Source organism: Pseudophryne corroboree, chromosome 1 (assembly GCF_028390025.1).
Source record: "Pseudophryne corroboree isolate aPseCor3 chromosome 1, aPseCor3.hap2, whole genome shotgun sequence".
Lineage (NCBI taxonomy): Eukaryota > Metazoa > Chordata > Amphibia > Anura > Myobatrachidae > Pseudophryne > Pseudophryne corroboree.
In genome coordinates, this window is record NC_086444.1 from 1,187,553,672 (window position 1) to 1,187,581,131 (window position 27,460).

The 27,460-nt window shown below is 46.0% G+C and overlaps 1 long non-coding RNA gene across 1 annotated transcript in view; it reads right to left on the minus strand.

Annotated features, from left to right (window-relative positions):
- The window catches only part of LOC135014119 (uncharacterized), a 98,256-nt gene extending 71,185 nt beyond the window's left edge, over positions 1-27,071 (minus strand). Inside the window, exon 1 of the long non-coding RNA XR_010212729.1 lies at positions 26,760-27,071. This is a non-coding gene — a long non-coding RNA (uncharacterized LOC135014119). The remainder of the gene's footprint in view (positions 1-26,759) is intronic.
- Positions 27,072-27,460: the final 389 nt, after the last annotated feature.

Below are 27,460 nucleotides of genomic sequence, written 5' to 3' on the forward strand. Positions count from 1 at the left end.
TCACAGACTGTGAGCACAAAAACCAGCACCGGATCCCCTGCCATGCACAGAGCCTATAACCACTGCACAGCAAAAGACCCGAACCGGAGTATCAGCTGCGCTCAGGTTACTCCGCTAGCACTTGTCTCCCGGTTGCCATGACGACGTGGCAGCACAGGGCAGGAGACCCTAACAGTACCCCCCCTCTGACGAGGGGTCAAAGAACCCCTACCACCGGGTTTATCAGGGAACTGCGAGAAGAAAGAGCGTATCAGTCTGGGGGCATGAAGATCACAACTGCGCACCCACGACCGCTCCTCCGGGCCATACCCCTTCCAGTGCACCAAAAATGACAGCCGACCCCGAACCACCTTAGAGTCAAGAATCCTTTCAACAACAAACTCCAACTGGCCACGTATCAGAAGAGGGGAAGGTCTTCCACTGGAAGGAGGATTACTAATCGCCCGTTTTAAAAGGGAACAATTAAATGTTTTATTGATACCCAAAGAACGGGGCAGATCTAACTGAAATGCCACCGGATTGATAACCCTGGTGATCTTATAAGGGCCGATGAACCGGGGGCCTAACTTATGAGATGGCTGTCTCAACTTCAAATTCTTGGTAGACAACCAGACGAAGTCTCCTAATTTGAAGCTGCAGGGTCTTTTCCGCTTATCAAAAACCCTTTTGGTCACTAATGACACAGACACAAGGGCTTTCTTCACTTTCCGCCAAATACCTCTAAGGACCGAAACCACAGAGGAACCACCAGGCGTGCAGTCCAGGGGGTCAAAAGAATTGGCCTTTGGATGATGCCCATACACACAAAGGAAGGGAGAGATCCCTGTAGCAGAGTGAGCCGCGTTGTTATAGGCAAACTCCGCCATGGACAGATGAGCAACCCAGTCAGTCTGACACTTGGAGACATAACACCTGAGGAACTGCTCCAAGGACTGGTTCACCCTTTCAGTCTGCCCATTAGACTGCGGATGGTAGCCCGACGACAAGCTGACAGAAATCTGGAGATCGGAACAAAATGCCCTCCAGAATTTGGCCACAAACTGGGATCCGCGGTCAGAGACCACATCAAATGGCAACCCGTGGAGACGCACAACATGCAGCATAAATAATTCAGACAGGCGTCTGGCCGATGGCAGCCCAACCAGTGGAACGAAGTGCGCCATCTTTGAAAACCTGTCAACGACAACCCAGATGGCTGTCATCCCCGAGGATTTGGGCAAGTCCACCACAAAATCCATTGAAATGTGGGTCCATGGCTTAGATGGGATAGAGAGTGGATGTAATGGGCCAACAGGAACCCCTCTAGGAGTCTTATTTCGGGCACAGATGTCACATGCCCGAACCCACTGATCCACATCCTTAGCCACCGAGGGCCACCATACCGCCCTAGATAGCAACTCCCGAGTTCTGGCAATACCCGGGTGACCTGCAGACTTCTTGGCATGGAATTCCAGGAACACTCGCTGTCTTAACCTAGGAGGCACAAACAAAAGACCTACCGGAAGGTCTGGAGGAGCCTGCTCCTGTGCTCTAAGGACTAATGATAAGAGGTCCTGGGTAATGCCCACTTTAATACATGATGGGGAAACAATGGGCAACGGCTCCTCGGTGGTCTCCTGGATTGGAGCAAAACTCCGCGAGAGCGCATCAGCCTTGATGTTTTTTGACCCAGGGCGATATGTTATCAAAAAATTAAAGCGAGCAAAAAACAAAGCCCATCGTGCCTGCCTGGCATTGAGACGCTTCGCTGACTCTAAATATGCCAGATTCTTATGGTCAGTGAGAATTGAGACCACAAACTTAGCCCCCTCAAGCCAGTGTCTCCACTCCTCGAGTGCATCCTTAATAGCCAACAATTCCCGGTTACCCACGTCATAATTCATCTCGGCAGGCGAAAATTTACGGGAAAAGTAAGCACAGGGATGAAGGCGATTATCAGACACTCCCATCTGAGAAAGCACTGCCCCAATACCCATCTCAGAGGCATCCACCTCCACCACAAAAGGACGCTCTGGATCTGGGTGTTGCAGCACCTTGGCCGAAACAAATGCCCTTTTGAGACGGGCAAAAGCCGCTTTAGCCTCACAAGACCAGTGAGCAACATCCGCCCCTTTCTTAGTGAGTGCCACCAAGGGCGCCACTATAGACGAAAATCCAGCGATAAATCGTCTATAAAAATTCGCAAAGCCCAGGAAACGCTGAAGCGCCTTCAAACTAGTGGGCTGCACCCAATCCAGGACTGCCTGTACCTTGAAACCCTCCATTTGGAAACCTTCTGGGGAGATAATATATCCTAGAAATGCGATTTGCTGAACTTCAAATTCGCACTTCTCCAGCTTCGCCCCAAGCCGGTGGTCTCTGAGTTTCTGGAGGACTAAGCGTACATGCTTCTGATGTTCCTCCAGGGAATGGGAGAATATTAGGATGTCATCTAAGTATACAACTAAGAATCTATCCAAATATTCATGAAATCCTGGAAGACTGCCGGGGCATTACAGAGCCCAAAAGGCATCACCAAATATTCATAATGCCCTGAGTGGGTATTAAAGGCAGTCTTCCATTCATCCCCCTCTCTTATTCGGATTAGATTGTACGCACCGCGTAGGTCAATCTTAGAAAAAATGGTGGCAGTACGAAGCTGGTCAAACAAGACCGAAATGAGAGGCAGTGGGTATGAGTTTTTAATCGTGATACGGTTCAATTCCCTGAAGTCGATGCAGGGTCGCAACGAACCGTCCTTTTTACCCACGAAGAAGAACCCCGACCCAACTGGAGACTGTGAAGGTCTGATAAATCCCTTAGCCAAGTTCTCCTGAATGTACTCTGCCATAGCCTGAGTCTCAGGACGTGACAGGGAGTACAACCTGCTCTTGGGAAGCTTAGCATTTGGCAACAAATCAATGGCACAGTCATAGGGGCGATGGGGAGGTAGTACCTCTGCAACTTTTTTGGAGAACACGTCCGCAAAATCTGCATAACACCCTGGCAATCCTGGCAAACTTAGCTGCGAGAGCCTGACTGGAAGGCTCAAGCAACTCCTGAAACAATCAGTACCCCAACTAAGAATCTCCCCAGAGACCCAGTCAAATTGAGGATTGTGGGCCCTTAACCAGGGTAACCCCAACACCAATGGGGCAAAAGTACAGACAGTCACATAAAAGGACAATTTTTCAGAGTGTGTGGCTCCAATAAACAAAGAAATCTGGCTAGTGCAAGAGGTAATTTTACCTTGGGATAATGGTTCCCCGTTTAACCCACAAATCTCAATTTCAGATGCCAAGGGTACTAAGGGAACAGAGTGTTTCAGGGCGAATTGGCGGTCCATAAAAACCCCGTCGGCCCCACTGTCCACAAAGGCCTCAGTCTTGACAGTTTGAACGAGGATCTTCAAGGTCACCAGAATGATAAAAGTCTTCTTGGGAAATTCTGACTTCTGGCCTGACAGGATATTTCCCATCACCCTCAGGCCCTGAAGTTTTCCGGCTTTTCTGGGCATGATACTACCACATGACCTTTATTCCCACAGTACAAACACAACCCCTGCTGTCTCCTCTGCGTCTTCTCACGCGAGGAGAGGCGGGTAGCCCCAATCTGCATAGGCTCCTCGGAAAATTCCTCAGAGTCTGAGGTTCCCTTGGGAAGGAAGGAAATCTCTGTCTCCCTTTCAAGCCTACGCTCTCTCAGCCGTCTATCCACCCGGATGGATAACTGCATGAGCTGATCCAAGCTATCAGGCAAGGGATATTGTACCAGTTGGTCCTTTATCTGGTTAGAAAGACCTCTTCGGTACTGGTGTCTCAGGGCTGGGTCATTCCACTGGGTATCATGGGCCAACCTCCGAAACTCCGTACAGTAAACCTCAACTGGCCTTCGCCCTTGCTCAAGGATCGAAATCTGAGCCTCGGCTGAGGCCGTCTTGTCAGGGTCATCATACAACATGCCCAGTGCCGTAAAAAAAGCATCAACACTTTTAAGAGACGGACAGTCAGGCTGCAACCCATATGCCCAGACCTGTGGGTCTCCTTGTAGCAAGGAAATCACTATGCCCACCCGCTGAATCTCTGACCCAGAAGACTGAGGCCTAAGCCGGAAGTATAGCTTGCAGCTCTCCTTGAAACAAAAGAACTGCGAGTGATCTCCAGAAAAACGATCCGGAGATTTACTTTCGGCTCCTTAACCCCTGCAGGTGCTGCTGCTGCGGGAGCTCCGCCAGCACCCTGGGAGGTGTGCATTTTAATGGACAAATCATTAAATTGTCGAGTCAGGACCTGCACCTGATCGACCACCTGTTGCAACGTATTTTGAGGGGTATGCTCCATATTCCCACAAAATTTCAACAGGAGTATTAGGCTGCTGAATATGTTATGCACACCAGTGCCTGCAGGAAAGTACTGGTGTCAGGACTGTTATGCACTCCAGTGCCTGCAGGAATGTACTGGTGTTTGAACTGTTATGCAAAACAAATGGACTCACAGACAGACTGGGGAATATGACATAACGTACACAGAAGGTGATAGGGTAACAAAATACACACAAAGTGAACAAAGAAGCCCAGAGGCTAAGGAACTGGGTATCTCCATTGTATTAGAACTGCTCAGATGGGAAAAGCAAGATGTTGTGTTTTAATACGTAGAGAACCCGAAATGCTGTTGCTAAGGGCAACAGCAAAACCCTAAAGGGTTTCCAACGGGTGTGGCAGTATACTCCTTGGTCAGAGATGGAATGATAGACACAAGGAGAGTCTCCACAATCCTAATTCTCACTTGCAGTGCACAGGTTCAGTTTACTGCCACTAAACTGACCCCTGACACCTAGCACAGTGAGACAGGATTAGACAGGCAAGTCTTAGAATACAGCCGCAAACTTGCTAAGTTCACAGAGTAGTAACAGAACCCCAGCAAGCTAAACGACTGACTCCAGTCTTACTGCTAGGTCTGGATTGGCAGAGTGTAATACCAAATCCCCAGGCCTATTTGCAGTAAGCAACAAACAAATACAAAGCTACACAGTACTGGCTTACTTTCAGAAACTGACTAACCAACAAAGATTCAGCAGCATCTGCTTACCCTGAGAAGAGGCCTTATAAAGCAGGTGCTGTCCACGCCCCACTCAGACCTCACAGACTGTGAGCACAAAAACCAGCACCGGATCCCCTGCCATGCACAGAGCCTATAACCACTGCACAGCAAAAGACCCGAACCGGAGTATCAGCTGCGCTCAGGTTACTCCGCTAGCACTTGTCTCCCGGTTGCCATGACGACGTGGCAGCACAGGGCAGGAGACCCTAACACATACATAACCAAAATGCAAAACAGGAATGAGCCACTGCCATGGCTCATAACAGTACCCCCCCCCCTTGAGAAGGGGTCAACCGACCCCAAAATACATGTTTCCCAAAACAAGGGATACACTAAAAAAAACCTGACACACTGGTATAACAGAAAAACAAAAGAAAACAGAAACAAGCTGTGGCAAAAGCGTGTAACAGTGCACCCCTCCCCCTTGACAGTGGCAACTGGACACAAGACAAGAAAAAAATCTTTTATTTTTATCAAGGCAAGAGTCAGCAATTATTTATTTTTCTTCTTTTTTTTTACATGATTCTTGAGGTCTAACCAAGATAATTCCCCAAACATTGTCTGAACTGATGGTACCTACCAGCAAGGCTGAGTTAAATCCAGAAATTGTTTTTTTAACCCTGGGAGCTGAACTTTCAGAAGAAGTACTGCTAGAAGAAGACAGAAAAGCACATACCGCAGTCAAAGCAATAGGCTGAGATTTTTTGTGTCGAGTTTACAGTATACGGTGGACTCTCAGCAGATAAGAAGGGTGACCTAGAAGAACCTGAACCAATTTCTTTGTAGCCATATTTCTCAACAACTGCATCACTGAATGCCTCGGCATCCTGAAGAATGGGATCTTCAGCTTCCATCAAGCTGGACGCCCATTTCAAAGGCTCCCTTCTAAAGGAATATATCAGATGGAGGACAAGGTTCTCTGAAGTGATGCCCAGAAATGGTCTAAACAGCATAATTGTGTAGTAGTGTTTGTAAAGCACAAGAAATTGGACTAAGTCCCCATAAAAGACTATAGATGTTGAGATATCAAGAGAGTCAGGATCTGCTTCCTTCCCATCTGACTGACTAGAGTGCATTGCCAGGACCAGGTCACTGGGACTGGACCATCGGACTCCCTCTCTGGGACCAGACTCCCTCTCTATGACCTTCAGAAACTCCACTACAGCTTTGCCCCTTGAGTCCTTTCCTGGGAAGGTGACCTCTAGACCCTTCTCTGGGGCTGTGCCTCTCAAGACCCCACCTGGGGACATAGCTTCAAAGATCCCTTCTGGGGTTATACTTCTCCAGTTTTCATTTGGAGCTACAGTATGGCTCTAGATACTCTTTCTGGGGTTGCACCTGGGGTAAAAGCTTCTAAGACCCCTTCTGGGATTGACACCTGAGCTATTATATTCGATGTCCCTCTTTGACCCTGAGTATTATGCACTGTTCCTAGGCCCTGAGCCCGATGCTCAGGGCCTAGGAACCACTCAGGGCCTAGGCACCACTCCCGGACCCTGAGCATTGGGTACTGCTCCGGGACCCTGGGCATCAGGCACCACTCCAGGACCCTGGGCATCGAGCACAATTTCAGGACGCTGGGAATTTGGCACCACTTTTTGACCCTGGGTATCGGGCACCGCTTCAGGACCCTGAGATTCCACTACTGGGGTTTGCAACTCAGATTCAACAGGAAAGTTAAGAGATGAGAGAAACATTCTCCTTTGGTTCCTGAATCTATAATGGGACTCCCTATCCCAATTATAAGACTGAGTGCTTTTTAGTGTGGGTTTTGCGACAAGTACCTCTGCCACAGTAGAGACAGGAGTAGGTCTTGAATCCTGACTCAAATTGGCCAGAGCGCAGGACTTGTCACCACACTGTGGCTTGCACAACTCACACATCTGCAGAGATTGGCCTAAACCCCACAATATAGGCATAAATGTAAGTTTCTGCGACACAGATGCTCCTCTTCTGAGAGCCTGGGTCGCAGAAAACTTTTAAACCTTTTCTCTCTAACCAAACCTGAGGATTCTCTTGTCACCATATTGTGAGCAAGAGTCTCTTTGGAGATAGATGAACTCTGAACAACTTCTGGCAGGATGCTTTAAGGATTGCTGCAAAACCTCCAGCCATTCAGGTCTGAAGGCACCAAAAGCTGAATTCAGGGCTGAGAGAGATGCCTGCAGGGCTTGCAGGGTGGGCACAGGAGGATTTCAGACTAGACAGACAAGACTGGGCTGGATTCTGAACTAGACAAGAGAAGACAAGACTAGGCTGGATTCTGAACTAGACAAGAAAAGACTGGGCTGAATTATGAACTAGACAAGACAAGACAAGACAAGACTGGATTCTGAACACTGGACTGGATTCTAAACAATGGACTGGATACTGAACTCTGGACTGGATACTGAACACTGGACTGGATACTGAACACTGGACTGGATACTAAACACTGAACTGGATCAAAAAAGAAATAAATACTATTTAGCTTTGTTTCTTTTTTGTTGTATGGCTGGTGATAATGTTACGTTCACTGTACTTGGTACTCCTGAAACTGGGCGGATGAGCCCAATGTACAGAAACTTAATGCTGGAGTGGGAACAGAATTCAGCAGCAACTCCTACGGAAACCTGACTCCGTTGTCTCACCCTAGTGGCCAGTCTACACCTGCGAGACTATGTTTGCTTAGGCCCATGGCAGCTGTGTTTGAAGGGCGGATTAAGTCTGCCCAACTCCAATGCCCCCTTAGTTGGAGACAAGGCGTAAACTGAGATGGGAGATAACAAGGGGAACCTCTAACTAAAACCAGAAACAGAGTTAGGGGCAACTCAAGAACTCTAACAAAAGTATGTGCGGCTCAGCCGCCAATACAAAGAACAACAAAGGCAATGCTGTCCATACGCCGACACAAAACTGTGGTGTACCAGCGATGACAGCATACGCAGAGCCCTCTGCAGAAAATCCAAAGCAATTATAACAAGAAGATACGGCCAAGGCCGTAAGATGCGGAAAAGCTGCTACTAACGAAACCGGTGTGAATACAGGTGGACGGACAAGAACCCCCAAAGCCGCAGACACAGGATCACTGGAGGGCAGGCAGGATTCCGACAACAGACACCAAGACACAGGATTACTGGATCAGGAACAGGCAATACCACAGGACTTATGGACAGGAACACGTCAAGGCAGGAAGCAGCTCACAAGAAGCTCCAGACTCTGTCTGAACCGAGTACACAGGATTCCAGTATCAGACAAGGCCAGGACACAGATGCAATTCTGAACCAGACACTAATCAGGAACATCCAGGTATAGCTACAAACGTCTATCACCAGCTCAGAACTGCAGAGCTAGCAAGGTAATGAGGGAACACGCCCCAATGAGGATGGCTGGAAGATAGGTACAAGATAATGACCAAAACAGCTACAGGTTAGAGTAACACAGACAAGAGCCAGATTGCAGTACAGAGACTCACCACATAATGATCAACTATCAGACAGGTGAGGCTTAACACATAGAAACAGGCTGCAATTACACCGACTCTCCACCGGTGGCCAACAAGAGTCTTCTTAACAAATACAATGGAAATCCTGGCATGCAAACAGAACTACAATACATGAAATAAATAAACATAATGCAAATAGGAATGAACCACTGCTTGTGGTTCATAACAGTACCTCCTCCTTAAGGGTGGACTCCGGACACCCCATGAAACCCTAGGAGAACAGAAACAGAAATATAACATAAAATACATAACCAAAATGCAAAACAGGAATGAGCCACTGCCGTGGCTCATAACAACAGGAACAAGGGATTTAGCTGTCTGTGGACTGATTATGCTCTTACCCAAAGTTTCTGAACTTGACAATGACTTCTGATAAATATGCTGCATGTAGCGTATAAGGGAGAATGTTCCTCAGTTGTTAAAGTCCTTACCGCTAATTATTATGGATTGACAAAGGCAACACACGTCTTGACAACTGTTGGCCGGATTTGTGGAGAAATAGTTTCACACCAGAGAGGATTTTTTTTTTTTGCATTTTGCCCAGGCATGACAATGGGCTTTATCATCCCATGGACAACAACTGTCTCCACTGGTGCCTTAGTCAAACAAACTGCATCACCATCAGAATCCTTATTGTCAACTTCCTCCTCAGCGCCTGCTACACCAATATCCTCCTCATCCTGGTGTACATCTACAGTGACATCCTCAATCTCAATATCAGCAATTGGACTGGCAGTGCACCTCCCAGCACCTGAAGGGGGCATGCAAATGGTGGTAGTAGTCTCCTCTATCCATATAGTCTTAGAAAGGTCAGGTCTAGACATTGCAACCATGGACACACTTGGACTCTCCTTGGGGATTTGTGATATCTCCTGTGCTTTCGCAAGCTTAATTTTTAAAATTTTTCAAGAGGGAGTTGGGCTTCCATCCTCATGAGAAGCTGAGCCATCAGTGATGAACATAGGCCAAGGCCTTAGCCTTTCCTTGCCACTTCGTGTTGAGAATGGCATATTGCCAATTTTACGTTTTGCATAAGATATTTTTTTTGTTTCTGATTATTCATTTTTGCTTCTTGGATTTGACATGCCCTCTATGACACTGGGAATCGGTCTTCCTTAGCAGACGACGTTGATGGAATTGCATTGTCGATGTCATGACTTTTGGCAGCAGCATCTTCAGCACTAATACTAGGAACTTGAAGTGGTTCCTGATCTTCCAATATTTTTTCCTCCAAATTTGTGTTCTCCATTTCACAGGACAGCACCCCTTTATTATTACAGCAGCCAGAACAGTGCCTCTTAATTTTCACAGCACCCTTGTATCTCTACAAGGCTAGTGTACTTCTATTTTAAAAACAGCACCCAAGTATTTTTACAGCATGCAGGTCCAGTGTACTTTTATTTTAACTACAGCACCCCTGGATTTTTACAGCATACAGGACCAGTGTTCTTTTATTTTAAAAACACCTCTGTATTTTTACAACATACAGGACCAATGTACTTTTATTTTAACAACAGCACCCCCATATTTTTACTAGAGATGAGCGCCTGAAATTTTTCGGGTTTTGTGTTTTGGTTTTGGGTTCGGTTCCGCGGCCGTGTTTTGGGTTCGAACGCGTTTTGGCAAAACCTCACCGAATTATTTTTGTCGGATTCGGGTGTGTTTTGGATTCGGGTGTTTTTTTCAAAAAACCCTAAAAAACAGCTTAAATCATAGAATTTGGGGGTAATTTTGATCCCAAAGTATTATTAACCTCAAAAAACATAATTTACACTCATTTTCAGCCTATTCTGAACACATCACACCTCACAATATTATTTTTAGTCCTAAAATTTGCACCGAGGTCGCTGTGTGAGTAAGATAAGCGACCCTAGTGGCCGACACAAACACCGGGCCCATCTAGGAGTGGCACTGCAGTGTCACGCAGGATGTCCCTTCCAAAAAACCCTCCCCAAACAGCACATGACGCAAAGAAAAAAAGAGGCGCAATGAGGTAGCTGTGTGAGTAAGATTAGCGACCCTAGTGGCCGACACAAACACCGGGCCCATCTAGGAGTGGCACTGCAGTGTCACGCAGGATGTCCCTTCCAAAAAACCCTCCCCAAACAGCACATGACGCAAAGAAAAAAAGAGGCGCAATGAGGTAGCTGACTGTGTGAGAAAGATAAGCGACCCTAGTGGCCGACACAAACACCGGGCCCATCTAGGAGTGGCACTGCAGTGTCACGCAGGATGGCCCTTCCAAAAAACCCTCCCCAAACAGCACATGACGCAAAGAAAAAAAGAGGCGCAATGAGGTAGCTGACTGTGTGAGTAAGATTAGCGACCCTAGTGGCCGACACAAACACCGGGCACATCTAGGAGTGGCACTGCAGTGTCACGCAGGATGTCCCTTCCAAAAAACCCTCCCCAAACAGCACATGACGCAAAGAAAAAAAGAGGCGCAATGAGGTAGCTGTGTGAGTAAGATTAGCGACCCTAGTGGCCGACACAAACACCGGGCCCATCTAGGAGTGGCACTGCAGTGTCACGCAGGATGTCCCTTCCAAAAAACCCTCCCCAATCAGCACATGATGCAAAGAAAAAGAAAAGAAAAAAGAGGTGCAAGATGGAATTATCCTTGGGCCCTCCCACCCACCCTTATGTTGTATAAACAAAACAGGACATGCACACTTTAACCAACCCATCATTTCAGTGACAGGGTCTGCCACACGACTGTGACTGATATGACGGGTTGGTTTGGACCCCCCCCAAAAAAGAAGCAATTAATCTCTCCTTGCACAAACTGGCTCTACAGAGGCAAGATGTCCACCTCATCTTCACCCTCCGATATATCACCGTGTACATCCCCCTCCTCACAGATTATCAATTCGTCCCCACTGGAATCCACCATCTCAGCTCCCTGTGTACTTTGTGGAGGCAATTGCTGCTGGTCAATGTCTCCGCGGAGGAATTGATTATAATTCATTTTAATGAACATCATCTTCTCCACATTTTCTGGATGTAACCTCGTACGCCGATTGCTGACAAGGTGAGCGGCGGCACTAAACACTCTTTCGGAGTACACACTTGTGGGAGGGCAACTTAGGTAGAATAAAGCCAGTTTGTGCAAGGGCCTCCAAATTGCCTCTTTTTCCTGCCAGTATAAGTACGGACTGTGTGACGTGCCTACTTGGATGCGGTCACTCATATAATCCTCCACCATTCTATCAATGTTGAGAGAATCATATGCAGTGACAGTAGACGACATGTCCGTAATCGTTGTCAGGTCCTTCAGTCCGGACCAGATGTCAGCATCAGCAGTCGCTCCAGACTGCCCTGCATCACCGCCAGCGGGTGGGCTCGGAATTCTGAGCCTTTTCCTCGCACCCCCAGTTGCGGGAGAATGTGAAGGAGGAGATGTTGACAGGTCGCGTTCCGCTTGACTTGACAATTTTGTCACCAGCAGGTCTTTCAACCCCAGCAGACCTGTGTCTGCCGGAAAGAGAGATCCAAGGTAGGCTTTAAATCTAGGATCGAGCACGGTGGCCAAAATGTAGTGCTCTGATTTCAACAGATTGACCACCCGTGAATCCTTGTTAAGCGAATTAAGGGCTGCATCCACAAGTCCCACATGCCTAGCGGAATCGCTCCGTGTTAGCTCCTTCTTCAATGCCTCCAGCTTCTTCTGCAAAAGCCTGATGAGGGGAATGACCTGACTCAGGCTGGCAGTGTCTGAACTGACTTCACGTGTGGCAAGTTCAAAGGGCATCAGAACCTTGCACAACGTTGAAATCATTCTCCACTGCACTTGAGACAGGTGCATTCCACCTACTATATCGTGCTCAATTGTATAGGCTTGAATGGCCTTTTGCTGCTCCTCCAACCTCTGAAGCATATAGAGGGTTGAATTCCACCTCGTTACCACTTCTTGCTTCAGATGATGGCAGGGCAGGTTCAGTAGTTTTTGGTGGTGCTCCAGTTTTCTGTACGTGGTGCCTGTACGCCGAAAGTGTCCCGCAATTCTTCTGGCCACCGACAGCATCTCTTGCACGCCCCTGTCGTTTTTTAAAAAATTCTGCACCACCAAATTCAAGGTATGTGCAAAACATGGGACGTGCTGGAATTGGCCCAGATTTAATGCACACACAATATTGCTGGCGTTGTCCGATGCCACAAATCCACAGGAGAGTCCAATTGGGGTAAGCCATTCCGCGATGATCTTCCTCAGTTGCCGTAAGAGGTTTTCAGCTGTGTGCGTATTCTGGAAAGCGGTGATACAAAGCGTAGCCTGCCTAGGAAAGAGTTGGCGTTTGCGAGATTCTGCTACTGGTGCCGCCGCTGCTGTTCTTGCGGCGGGAGTCCATACATCTACCCAGTGGGCTGTCACAGTCATATAGTCCTGACCCTGCCCTGCTCCACTTGTCCACATGTCCGTGGTTAAGTGGACATTGGGTACAACTGCATTTTTTAGGACACTGGTGAGTCTTTTTCTGACGTCCGTGTACATTCTCGGTATCGCCTGCCTAGAGAAGTGGAACCTAGATGGTATTTGGTAACGGGGGCACACTGCCTCAATAAATTGTCTAGTTCCCTGTGAACTAACGGCGGATACCGGACGCACGTCTAACACCAACATAGTTGTCAAGGACTCAGTTATCCGCTTTGCAGTAGGATGACTGCTGTGATATTTCATCTTCCTCGCAAAGGACTGTTGAACAGTCAATTGCTTACTGGAAGTAGTACAAGTGGGCTTACGACTTCCCCTCTGGGATGACCATCGACTCCCAGCGGCAACAACAGCAGCGCCAGCAGCAGTAGGCGTTACACGCAAGGATGCATCGGAGGAATCCCAGGCAGGAGAGGACTCGTCAGACTTGCCAGTGACATGGCCTGCAGGACTATTGGCATTCCTGGGGAAGGAGGAAATTGACACTGAGGGAGTTGGTGGGGTGGTTTGCGTGAGCTTGGTTACAAGAGGAAGGGATTTACTGGTCAGTGGACTGCTTCCGCTGTCACCCAAAGTTTTTGAACTTGTCACTGACTTATTATGAATGCGCTGCAGGTGACGTATAAGGGAGGATGTTCCGAGGTGGTTAACGTCCTTACCCCTACTTATTACAGCTTGACAAAGGGAACACACGGCTTGACACCTGTTGTCCGCATTTCTGGTGAAATACCTCCACACCGAAGAGCTGATTTTTTTGGTATTTTCACCTGGCATGTCAACGGCCATATTCCTCCCACGGACAACAGGTGTCTCCCCGGGTGCCTGACTTAAACAAACCACCTCACCATCAGAATCCTCCTGGTCAATTTCCTCCCCAGCGCCAGCAACACCCATATCCTCCTCATCCTGGTGTACTTCAACACTGACATCTTCAATCTGACTATCAGGAACTGGACTGCGGGTGCTCCTTCCAGCACTTGCAGGGGGCGTGCAAATGGTGGAAGGCGCATGCTCTTCACCTCCAGTGTTGGGAAGGTCAGGCATCGCAACCGACACAATTGGACTCTCCTTGTGGATTTGGGATTTCGAAGAACGCACAGTTCTTTGCGGTGCTTTTGCCAGCTTGAGTCTTTTCAGTTTTCTAGCGAGAGGCTGAGTGCTTCCATCCTCATGTGAAGCTGAACCACTAGCCATGAACATAGGCCAGGGCCTCAGCCGTTCCTTGCCACTCCGTGTGGTAAATGGCATATTGGCAAGTTTACGCTTCTCCTCCGACAATTTTATTTTAGGTTTTGGAGTCCTTTTTTTTCTGATATTTGGTGTTTTGGATTTGACATGCTCTGTACTATGACATTGGGCATCGGCCTTGGCAGACGACGTTGCTGGCATTTCATCGTCTCGGCCATGACTAGTGGCAGCAGCTTCAGCACGAGGTGGAAGTGGATCTTGATCTTTCCCTAATTTTGGAACCTCAACTTTTTTGTTCTCCATATTTTATAGGCAGAACTAAAAGGCACCTCAGGTAAACAATGGAGATGGATGGATTGGATACTAGTATTGGATACCTGCCGACTGCCGACACAGAGGTAGCCACAGCCGTGAACTACCGCACTGTACACTGGTTGATAAAGAGATAGTAGTATACTCGTAACAACTAGTATGACACTATGACGACGGTATAAAGAATGAAAAAAAAACCACGGTCAGGTGGTATATATTATAATAATAATACAATTATGGATGGACGGACTGCCTGCCGACTGCCGACACAGAGGTAGCCACAGCCGTGAACTACCGCACTGTACACTGGTTGATAAAGAGATAGTAGTATACTCGTAACAACTAGTATGACACTATGACGACGGTATAAAGAATGAAAAAAAAACCACGGTTAGGTGGTATATATTATAATAATAATACAATTATGGATGGACGGACTGCCTGCCGACTGCCGACACAGAGGTAGCCACAGCCGTGAACTACCGCACTGTACACTGGTTGATAAAGAGATAGTAGTATACTCGTAACAACTAGTATGACACTATGACGACGGTATAAAGAATGAAAAAAAAACCACGGTTAGGTGGTATATATTATAATAATAATACAATTATGGATGGACGGACTGCCTGCCGACTGCCGACACAGAGGTAGCCACAGCCGTGAACTACCGCACTGTACACTGGTTGATAAAGAGATAGTAGTATACTCGTAACAACTAGTATGACACTATGACGACGGTATAAAGAATGAAAAAAAAACCACGGTTAGGTGGTATATATTATAATAATAATACAATTATGGATGGACGGACTGCCTGCCGACTGCCGACACAGAGGTAGCCACAGCCGTGAACTACCGCACTGTACACTGGTTGATAAAGAGATAGTAGTATACTCGTAACAACTAGTATGGCACTATGACGACGGTATAAAGAATGAAAAAAAAACCACGGTTAGGTGGTATATATTATAATAATAATACAATTATGGATGGACGGACTGCCTGCCGACTGCCGACACAGAGGTAGCCACAGCCGTGAACTACCGCACTGTACACTGGTTGATAAAGAGATAGTAGTATACTCGTAACAACTAGTATGACACTATGACGACGGTATAAAGAATGAAAAAAAAACCACGGTTAGGTGGTATATATTATAATAATAATACAATTATGGATGGACGGACTGCCTGCCGACTGCCGACACAGAGGTAGCCACAGCCGTGAACTACCGCACTGTACACTGGTTGATAAAGAGATAGTAGTATACTCGTAACAACTAGTATGACACTATGACGACGGTATAAAGAATGAAAAAAAAACCACGGTTAGGTGGTATATATTATAATAATAATACAATTATGGATGGACGGACTGCCTGCCGACTGCCGACACAGAGGTAGCCACAGCCGTGAACTACCGCACTGTACACTGGTTGATAAAGAGATAGTAGTATACTCGTAACAACTAGTATGACACTATGACGACGGTATAAAGAATGAAAAAAAAACCACGGTTAGGTGGTATATATTATAATAATAATACAATTATGGATGGACGGACTGCCTGCCGACTGCCAACACAGAGGTAGCCACAGCCGTGAACTACCGCACTGTACACTGGTTGATAAAGAGATAGTAGTATACTCGTAACAACTAGTATGACACTATGACGACGGTATAAAGAAAGAAAAAAAAATACCACGGTTAGGTGGTATATATTGTAATACAATTATGGATGGACGGACTGCCTGCCGAGTTCCGACTGCCGACACAGAGGTAGCCACAGCCGTGAACTACCGCACTGTACTGTGTCTGCTGCTAATATAGACTGGTTGATAAAGAGATAGTATACAATACATACAACAATATACTACTATACTGGTGGTCAGGCACTGGTCACCACTAGTCACACTGGCAGTGGCACTCCTGCAGCAAAAGTGTGCACTGTTTAATTTTAAATTAATATAATATTATGTACTCCTGGGGGCTCCTGCTATAACAACCTGCAGTGCTCCCCAGTCTCCCCCACAATTATTATAAGCTTTGCCTTTTATACATTGATGTGCAGCACACTGGGCTGAGCTGAGTGCACACAGACTGAGTCACACTGTGTGACTGGCTGCTGCTGTGTATCGTTTTTTTTCAGGCAGAGAACGGATATAGCAGAGAACGGATATATTAAAATAAATAAAAGTTAACTAACAACAACTGCACTGGTCACTGTGGTAAACTCTGTCTGACTCTGCACAATCTCTCTCTCTCTTCTAATCTAATTTCTAATGGAGAGGACGCCAGCCACGTCCTCTCCCTATCAATCTCAATGCACGTGTGAAAATGGCGGCGACGCGCGGCTCCTTATATAGAATCCGAGTCTCGCGAGAATCCGACAGCGTCATGATGACGTTCGGGCGCGCTCGGGTTAACCGAGCAAGGCGGGAGGATCCGAGTCTGCTCGGACCCGTGAAAAAAACATGAAGTTCGTGCTGGTTCGGTTTCAGAGAAACCGAACCCGCTCATCTCTAATTTTTACAGCATACAGGACCAGTGTACTTTAATTTTACCAACAGCACACCAGAATTTTTACAGCATACAGGGCCAACACCCCTGTATTTTCAATGCATACAGGAAGACAATGTCCCTGCCCCCTTTACAACACAGTGACAGCCAGGACAGCAATACCCATGTACAGCTTCAGCACCCTTAAAAACACATGAAACACCAGTGACAGCCAGAACAGCACCCCTAACATCACAGGGACACCACAGTGACAGGAACAGCACCCCTACAGAGCACAAACTGACCCCACCCAATGCCACCTCCCATAGAGAGAGACACAGGTCTGTCTCCTTCACTCTCCAAGTCTGGAGTGAAAATGGTGGTGACACGCAGCTGTTTATATGGAATCCAAAACCCACAAGAATCCGACAGCAGGATGATGATGATGATGATGATGATGATGATGATGTTTTGTGCCTCGATCTGGATTCTGACTCGGATCCAGGCTCAAAGAGTGGTGTTCAGGGGGTGGGGGGTTTGGTTCTCTGAGAACTGAACCCGCTCTTCTCTAGATACAACAGTATGATACTATTTTCAGTATGTACTTTAAATGAAAAAGAAAGGGGGGTTAATGAATCAGATTCTGGACAATAGAAAAACATCTGTGCAGCTCCCACGGGTCATTCGAACCTAATCACATGCTATTTTTTTTGCAGCGCTGCGATCAGGTCAGAACTGTGAATGTGTATGCTCCCCAATGTGCAGGAGAATTGCCCCCTGTCAAAGCGGTTGCACAGTCAATTGCAAGAAGATTGACAGGAAGAGGCCGTTTGTGGGTGTCAACTGACCATTTCTAGGGAGTGTCTGGAGAAACGCAGGTGTGCCCAGCCATTTGGAGGAAGGATTCCTGACGTCAACTCTTGGCCGGATCATCTTAGCGGCTGAGTAAGTCCTGAGCTGTGAAGAGACTGCACAAACTTTTGTTTGTGCAGCTCTATGCACAAACGTTCGCACTAGTGCACATCAACTACCCCCTCCCCCTGTAGGCGGCAACTACCTGATCGCAGCACTGCAAAAAAACACCTGCGTGCGATCAGGTCTGAATCACCCCCATAGTGTAGTGCAATAATATAGTCCTGACTGTGTTTGCATGGGTTACATAGATATATTATGATGTTTCTTTAACACACACAAATATCCGTATAAATGTGTACATACTGTATTAGAGATTATTCAAGTAAATATATTTATTAACATTGTGAAAACATACACACACAAACATACATTGCAGTAAATACTGTTAAAAAAGGCATATATCCATTAGAGATGAGCGGGTTCGGTTTCTTTGAATCCGAACCCGCACGAACTTCACTTTTTTTTTCACGGGTCCGAGCGACTCGGATCTTCCCGCCTTGCTCGGTTAACCCGAGCGCGCCCGAACGTCATCATGACGCTGTCGGATTCTCGCGAGACTCGGATTCTATATAAGGAGCCGCGCGTCGCCGCCATTTTCACACGTGCATTGAGATTGATAGGGAGAGGACGTGGCTGGCGTCCTCTCCATTAGAATAGATTAGAAGAGAGAGAGAGAGAGAGAGATTGTGCAGACAGAGTTTACCACAGTGACCAGTGCAGTTGTTGTTAAGTTAACTTTTATTTAATATATCCGTTCTCTGCTATATCCGTTCTCTGCCTGAAAAAAACGATACACAGCAGTCACACAGTGTGACTCAGTCTGTGTGCACTCAGCTCAGCCCAGTGTGCTGCTCATCAATGTATAAAAGCTTATAATAATTGTGGGGGAGACTGGGGAGCACTGCAGGTTGTTATAGCAGGAGCCAGGAGTACATAATATTATATTAATTTAAAATTAAACAGTGCACACTTTTGCTGCAGGAGTGCCACTGCCAGTGTGACTAGTGGTGACCAGTGCATGACCACCAGTATAGTAGTATATTGTTGTATACTATCTCTTTATCAACCAGTCTATATTAGCAGCAGACACAGTACAGTGCGGTAGTTCACGGCTGTGGCTACCTCTGTGTCGGCAGTCGGCAGGCAGTCCGTCCATCCATAATTGTATTATAATATATACCACCTAACCGTGGTTTTTTTTTCATTCTTTATACCGTCATAGTGTCATACTAGTTGTTACGAGTATACTACTATCTCTTTATCAACCAGTGTACAGTGCGGTAGTTCACGGCTGTGGCTACCTCTGTGTCGGCAGTCGGCAGGCAGTCCGTCCATCCATAATTGTATTATAATATATACCACCTAACCGTGGTTTTTTTTTCATTCTTTATACCGTCATAGTCAGTCATACTAGTTGTTACGAGTATACTACTATCTCTTTATCAACCAGTGTACAGTGCGGTAGTTCACGGCTGTGGCTACCTCTGTGTCGGCACTCGGCAGGCAGTCCGTCCATCCATAATTGTATTATAATATATACCACCTAACCGTGGTTTTTTTTTCATTCTTTATACCGTCATAGTGTCATACTAGTTGTTACGAGTATACTACTATCTCTTTATCAACCAGTGTACAGTGCGGTAGTTCACGGCTGTGGCTACCTCTGTGTCGGCAGTCGGCAGGCAGTCCGTCCATCCATAATTGTATTATAATATATACCACCTAACCGTGGTTTTTTTTTCATTCTTTATACCGTCATAGTGTCATACTAGTTGTTACGAGTATACTACTATCTCTTTATCAACCAGTGTACAGTGCGGTAGTTCACGGCTGTGGCTACCTCTGTGTCGGAACTCGGCAGGCAGTCCGTCCATCCATAATTGTATTACAATATATACCACCTAACCGTGGTTTTTTTTTCATTCTTTATACCGTCATAGTCAGTCATACTAGTTGTTACGAGTATACTACTATCTCTTTATCAACCAGTGTACAGTGCGGTAGTTCACGGCTGTGGCTACCTCTGTGTCGGAACTCGGCAGGCAGTCCGTCCATCCATAATTGTATTATTATAATATATACCACCTAACCGTGGTTTTTTTTTCATTCTTTATACCGTCATAGTGTCATACTAGTTGTTACGAGTATACTACTATCTCTTTATCAACCAGTGTACAGTGCGGTAGTTCACGGCTGTGGCTACCTCTGTGTCGGCAGTCAGTCCGTCCATCCATAATTGTATTATAATATATACCACCTAACCGTGGTTTTTTTTTCATTCTTTATACCGTCATAGTCAGTCATACTAGTTGTTACGAGTATACTACTATCTCTTTATCAACCAGTGTACAGTGCGGTAGTTCACAGCTGTGGCTACCTCTGTGTCGGAACTCGGCAGGCAGTCCGTCCATCCATAATTGTATTACAATATATACCACCTAACCGTGGTTTTTTTTTCATTCTTTATACCGTCATAGTCAGTCATACTAGTTGTTACGAGTATACTACTATCTCTTTATCAACCAGTGTACAGTGCGGTAGTTCACGGCTGTGGCTACCTCTGTGTCGGCACTCGGCAGGCAGTCCGTCCATCCATAATTGTATTACAATATATACCACCTAACCGTGGTTTTTTTATACCACCTAACCGTGGCAGTCCGTCCATAATTGTATACTAGTATCCAATCCATCCATCTCCATTGTTTACCTGAGGTGCCTTTTAGTTCTGCCTATAAAATATGGAGAACAAAAAAGTTGAGGTTCCAAAATTAGGGAAAGATCAAGATCCACTTCCACCTCGTGCTGAAGCTGCTGCCACTAGTCATGGCCGAGACGATGAAATGCCAGCAACGTCGTCTGCCAAGGCCGATGCCCAATGTCATAGTACAGAGCATGTCAAATCCAAAACACCAAATATCAGAAAAAAAAGGACTCCAAAACCTAAAATAAAATTGTCGGAGGAGAAGCGTAAACTTGCCAATATGCCATTTACCACACGGAGTGGCAAGGAACGGCTGAGGCCCTGGCCTATGTTCATGGCTAGTGGTTCAGCTTCACATGAGGATGGAAGCACTCAGCCTCTCGCTAGAAAACTGAAAAGACTCAAGCTGGCAAAAGCACCGCAAAGAACTGTGCGTTCTTTGAAATCCCAAATCCACAAGGAGAGTCCAATTGTGTCGGTTGCGATGCCTGACCTTCCCAACACTGGACGTGAAGAGCATGCGCCTTCCACTATTTGCATGCCCCCTGCAAGTGCTGGAAGGAGCACCCGCAGTCCAGTTCCTGATAGTCAGATTGAAGATGTCAGTGTTGAAGTACACCAGGATGAGGAGGATATGGGTGTTGCTGGCGCTGTGGAGGAAATTGACCAGAAGGATTCTGATGGTGAGGTGGTTTGTTTAAGTCAGGCACCCGGGGAGACACCTGTTGTCCGTGGGAGGAATATGGCCGTTGACATGCCAGGTGAAAATACCAAAAAAATCAGCTCTTCGGTGTGGAGGTATTTCACCAGAAATGCGGACAACAGGTGTCAAGCCGTGTGTTCCCTTTGTCAAGCTGTAATAAGTAGGGGTAAGGACGTTAACCACCTCGGAACATCCTCCCTTATACGTCACCTGCAGCGCATTCATAATAAGTCAGTGACAAGTTCAAAAACTTTGGGTGACAGCGGAAGCAGTCCACTGACCAGTAAATCCCTTCCTCTTGTAACCAAGCTCACGCAAACCACCCCACCAACTCCCTCAGTGTCAATTTCCTCCTTCCCCAGGAATGCCAATAGTCCTGCAGGCCATGTCACTGGCAAGTCTGACGAGTCCTCTCCTGCCTGGGATTCCTCCGATGCATCCTTGCGTGTAACGCCTACTGCTGCTGGCGCTGCTGTTGTTGCCGCTGGGAGTCGATGGTCATCCCAGAGGGGAAGTCGTAAGCCCACTTGTACTACTTCCAGTAAGCAATTGACTGTTCAACAGTCCTTTGCGAGGAAGATGAAATATCACAGCAGTCATCCTACTGCAAAGCGGATAACTGAGTCCTTGACAACTATGTTGGTGTTAGACGTGCGTCCGGTATCCGCCGTTAGTTCACAGGGAACTAGACAATTTATTGAGGCAGTGTGCCCCCGTTACCAAATACCATCTAGGTTCCACTTCTCTAGGCAGGCGATACCGAGAATGTACACGGACGTCAGAAAAAGACTCACCAGTGTCCTAAAAAATGCAGTTGTACCCAATGTCCACTTAACCACGGACATGTGGACAAGTGGAGCAGGGCAGGGTCAGGACTATATGACTGTGACAGCCCACTGGGTAGATGTATGGACTCCCGCCGCAAGAACAGCAGCGGCGGCACCAGTAGCAGCATCTCGCAAACGCCAACTCTTTCCTAGGCAGGCTACGCTTTGTATCACCGCTTTCCAGAATACGCACACAGCTGAAAACCTCTTACGGCAACTGAGGAAGATCATCGCGGAATGGCTTACCCCAATTGGACTCTCCTGTGGATTTGTGGCATCGGACAACGCCAGCAATATTGTGTGTGCATTAAATATGGGCAAATTCCAGCACGTCCCATGTTTTGCACATACCTTGAATTTGGTGGTGCAGAATTTTTTAAAAAACGACAGGGGCGTGCAAGAGATGCTGTCGGTGGCCAGAAAAATTGCGGGACACTTTCGGCGTACAGGCACCACGTACAGAAGACTGGAGCACCACCAAAAACTACTGAACCTGCCCTGCCATCATCTGAAGCAAGAAGTGGTAACGAGGTGGAATTCAACCCTCTATATGCTTCAGAGGTTGGAGGAGCAGCAAAAGGCCATTCAAGCCTATACAATTGAGCACGATATAGGAGATGGAATGCACCTGTCTCAAGTGCAGTGGAGAATGATTTCAACGTTGTGCAAGGTTCTGATGCCCTTTGAACTTGCCACACGTGAAGTCAGTTCAGACACTGCCAGCCTGAGTCAGGTCATTCCCCTCATCAGGCTTTTGCAGAAGAAGCTGGAGGCATTGAAGAAGGAGCTAACACGGAGCGATTCCGCTAGGCATGTGGGACTTGTGGATGCAGCCCTTAATTCGCTTAACAAGGATTCACGGGTGGTCAATCTGTTGAAATCAGAGCACTACATTTTGGCCACCGTGCTCGATCCTAGATTTAAAGCCTACCTTGGATCTCTCTTTCCGGCAGACACAGGTCTGCTGGGGTTGAAAGACCTGCTGGTGACAAAATTGTCAAGTCAAGCGGAACGCGACCTGTCAACATCTCCTCCTTCACATTCTCCCGCAACTGGGGGTGCGAGGAAAAGGCTCAGAATTCCGAGCCCACCCGCTGGCGGTGATGCAGGGCAGTCTGGAGCGACTGCTGATGCTGACATCTGGTCCGGACTGAAGGACCTGACAACGATTACGGACATGTCGTCTACTGTCACTGCATATGATTCTCTCAACATTGATAGAATGGTGGAGGATTATATGAGTGACCGCATCCAAGTAGGCACGTCACACAGTCCGTACTTATACTGGCAGGAAAAAGAGGCAATTTGGAGGCCCTTGCACAAACTGGCTTTATTCTACCTAAGTTGCCCTCCCACAAGTGTGTACTCCGAAAGAGTGTTTAGTGCCGCCGCTCACCTTGTCAGCAATCGGCGTACGAGGTTACATCCAGAAAATGTGGAGAAGATGATGTTCATTAAAATGAATTATAATCAATTCCTCCGCGGAGACATTGACCAGCAGCAATTGCCTCCACAAAGTACACAGGGAGCTGAGATGGTGGATTCCAGTGGGGACGAATTGATAATCTGTGAGGAGGGGGATGTACACGGTGATATATCGGAGGGTGAAGATGAGGTGGACATCTTGCCTCTGTAGAGCCAGTTTGTGCAAGGAGAGATTAATTGCTTCTTTTTTGGGGGGGGTCCAAACCAACCCGTCATATCAGTCACAGTCGTGTGGCAGACCCTGTCACTGAAATGATGGGTTGGTTAAAGTGTGCATGTCCTGTTTTGTTTATACAACATAAGGGTGGGTGGGAGGGCCCAAGGATAATTCCATCTTGCACCTCTTTTTTCTTTTCTTTTTCTTTGCATCATGTGCTGATTGGGGAGGGTTTTTTGGAAGGGACATCCTGCGTGACACTGCAGTGCCACTCCTAGATGGGCCCGGTGTTTGTGTCGGCCACTAGGGTCGCTAATCTTACTCACACAGCTACCTCATTGCGCCTCTTTTTTTCTTTGCGTCATGTGCTGTTTGGGGAGGGTTTTTTGGAAGGGACATCCTGCGTGACACTGCAGTGCCACTCCTAGATGGGCCCGGTGTTTGTGTCGGCCACTAGGGTCGCTAATCTTACTCACACAGTCAGCTACCTCATTGCGCCTCTTTTTTTCTTTGCGTCATGTGCTGTTTGGGGAGGGTTTTTAGGAAGGGCCATCCTGCGTGACACTGCAGTGCCACTCCTAGATGGGCCCGGTGTTTGTGTCGGCCACTAGGGTCGCTAATCTTACTCACACAGCTACCTCATTGCGCCTCTTTTTTTCTTTGCGTCATGTGCTGTTTGGGGAGGGTTTTTTGGAAGGGCCATCCTGCGTGACACTGCAGTGCCACTCCTAGATGGGCCCGGTGTTTGTGTCGGCCACTAGGGTCGCTAATCTTACTCACACAGCTACCTCATTGCGCCTCTTTTTTTCTTTGCGTCATGTGCTGTTTGGGGAGGGTTTTTTGGAAGGGACATCCTGCGTGACACTGCAGTGCCACTCCTAGATGGGCCCGGTGTTTGTGTCGGCCACTAGGGTCGCTTATCTTACTCACACAGCGACCTCGGTGCAAATTTTAGGACTAAAAATAATATTGTGAGGTGTGAGGTATTCAGAATAGACTGAAAATGAGTGTAAATTATGGTTTTTGAGGTTAATAATACTTTGGGATCAAAATGACCCCCAAATTCTATGATTTAAGCTGTTTTTTAGTGTTTTTGGAAAAAAACACCCGAATCCAAAACACACCCGAATCCGACAAAAATAATTCGGTGAGGTTTTGCCAAAACGCGTTCGAACCCAAAACACGGCCGCGGAACCGAACCCAAAACCAAAACACAAAACCCGAAAAATTTCAGGCGCTCATCTCTAATATCCATACATATAAAGTACAAAATATAAGTAATAAAAGGACAATAAAAATCAGGATGTATGACTAATAAGTCAGTATAAAACTGACAAGTGTTCGCACATATATTGGGCAGCTGATGTGAGCCTCCCGACTCATTGTAGTGGATCCAGATACAACATCTGCTTTCTCCACTCGCTAGGTGATGCAGGGGTTAATACCTGTCCTACTGGCCAGTAGGAATATACGTAAAACATGGATTGTAACTTAGGGGTATGGGATACACTGCTTTATACTACTAATATTGTAAATACACTGTAAGTAAATATTATAGTTTAGCAATATCCTGTTTTAAATCACTGACTTTTACCACTTAATGGAAAGTAATATTACTTGTTTCAAAGATAAAAACATTAAATAAATAATTAGGACTAAAAAGCTGTAACCATAGTAACTAATCAGACATTGTCCTGTATTAGTTTGGCATTTGCTGCATTGACGGCTACAGTAAGTTTCTGCAATAATTATTATTCCTTATTCACACAGCACCAAAATAATACCCTGCACTGTAATACATACCTCCCAACATGACCCTCTCCAGGAGGGACAGAATGCTCTGCTCCTGGACTTTTCTCTTAATGTATGATTGCCATCACCTGTACTGAAACGCCTTTCTTATCCATTAACTAGTTCAACACAGGTGACAGCAACCTTAAATTAAGAGAAAAGTCCAGAAGCAGAGCATTGTGTCCCTCCTGGAGAGGGTCATTTTGGGAGGTATGGTAATATCAGATGTAAGCTTTATTCATAACAGGTTCCGAACCAGTGAAGCTTACAATCTAAATCCTCTACCAGAGGCACATAAACAGCGAGGCAATCTGTTCTGAGTATAAGTAACCTAACACTACGCTTCTTTAATAAAAAATGGGTTACCACCTCATCCCTTTAATTAAGGACACATATTAATTACACAGGTTCTGTGGCAGATTAAAACCAGGTGAAGTGGAGCCTTGAAGTCAGCCAGCCACAGAACCTGTGTAATTACTATGTGTCCAGAATTAAAGGGATGAGGTGGTAATCCTATAAAAATGTACATGGACAATAGAAGGGGGGGAACACATATAAACTTTAATTATTGCATAAAATTATTGTACAATGATAACATTTCAGCCCAGCGACCCAGCACTAACAACCGGCAACACTAATCACCATTCTACTAATTACACTGTTAAGATTTATACAAACTGCAGAAAGCAAAGCAATATCAGATTACTGGTAACCTATAAATGGCAGCATAACTTTTCAGCTTGCATTAATAATTACTAATGAATATTGATGTTAAATATTGTAAGTCTAATGTTGTATTCTTAGGAAAAAAAAATATTCTTATGTATTGTAAGAAATAATACAGTAAAACATTGTCCATGTAACAGCAGATGGTTAGAAAGGAATTCATCACAATAACAGTATTTTGGGACTAATCCAGCTTTGTTCTTAGAATTCTTAGAAATAATGTAATTTAGTATTTGGTTTCTGGCTTCTGCTAAATAACAACAATCTGCAGATATTTAGAACTTTTCTAACTAAAATGTCTCAGATACAAACGTGAGACAAAGATATTCTGCATGATATAAAATTACAGAGAGACGTAAGAAGTTACTGAGCAATGCACAGAAATTTTTAGGAATTTTCTGTTTGTTTGAAATGTCCCTGTAATGTTACATTTTTATATTTTGCAGCATTTATTGTACTTACATCATGACGATTGCACTGGAGAAAATTTTCCATCCATTCATGTAAGAAAATACTCTTGTACATCTGGTGAATAGTCCTTTAATAATGTTATTTTCTTCCTGAGAATACTTAGATGTAAAAATGTAATTGTTAGCTACATGGTGACGTCCGGGAGTAGAGTTCTGTGTCTCAGATCTGCAGAGTGTCACATATAGGACCAGCAACAAAAACAAAATACATAAAAGATTTAGACCCATTGTTACCGATAATCAGAAGCATATGAGATAGTTTCTCCTCTCCAATCCCAGCACTGACAGCTGCACAAGTGTAGTATGGAATATGCAGGACAAAGGGAGACGTGGTGATAGAGGGAGCTTTATAGTCATTGCATATTACTCTTTTGTCATGGACTAATAAAAATACAATAGTGTAAATAGAACAATGTTGCTTTTAAAAAGAATAACACAAATTTATATGAAAAAGTAAAATACAACACCAGGGGCCACTATACATAGAAGCTGGTTTTTCATAGTACAATATAATCAGGTGTGCTCATAAAGGATCTACAGTGGAATTAACCTAAGTTCAAAAGAAAAGCAAATAAAACTTTATACTTCTTTGCTTTATACTTATTTGCAGTGGTTTTGGCCACGTACATACTGTCTTTAAAAACAAGCATAAGAGTGGTCACCCTAATGACTGCCACCTTAAATTCATAAATC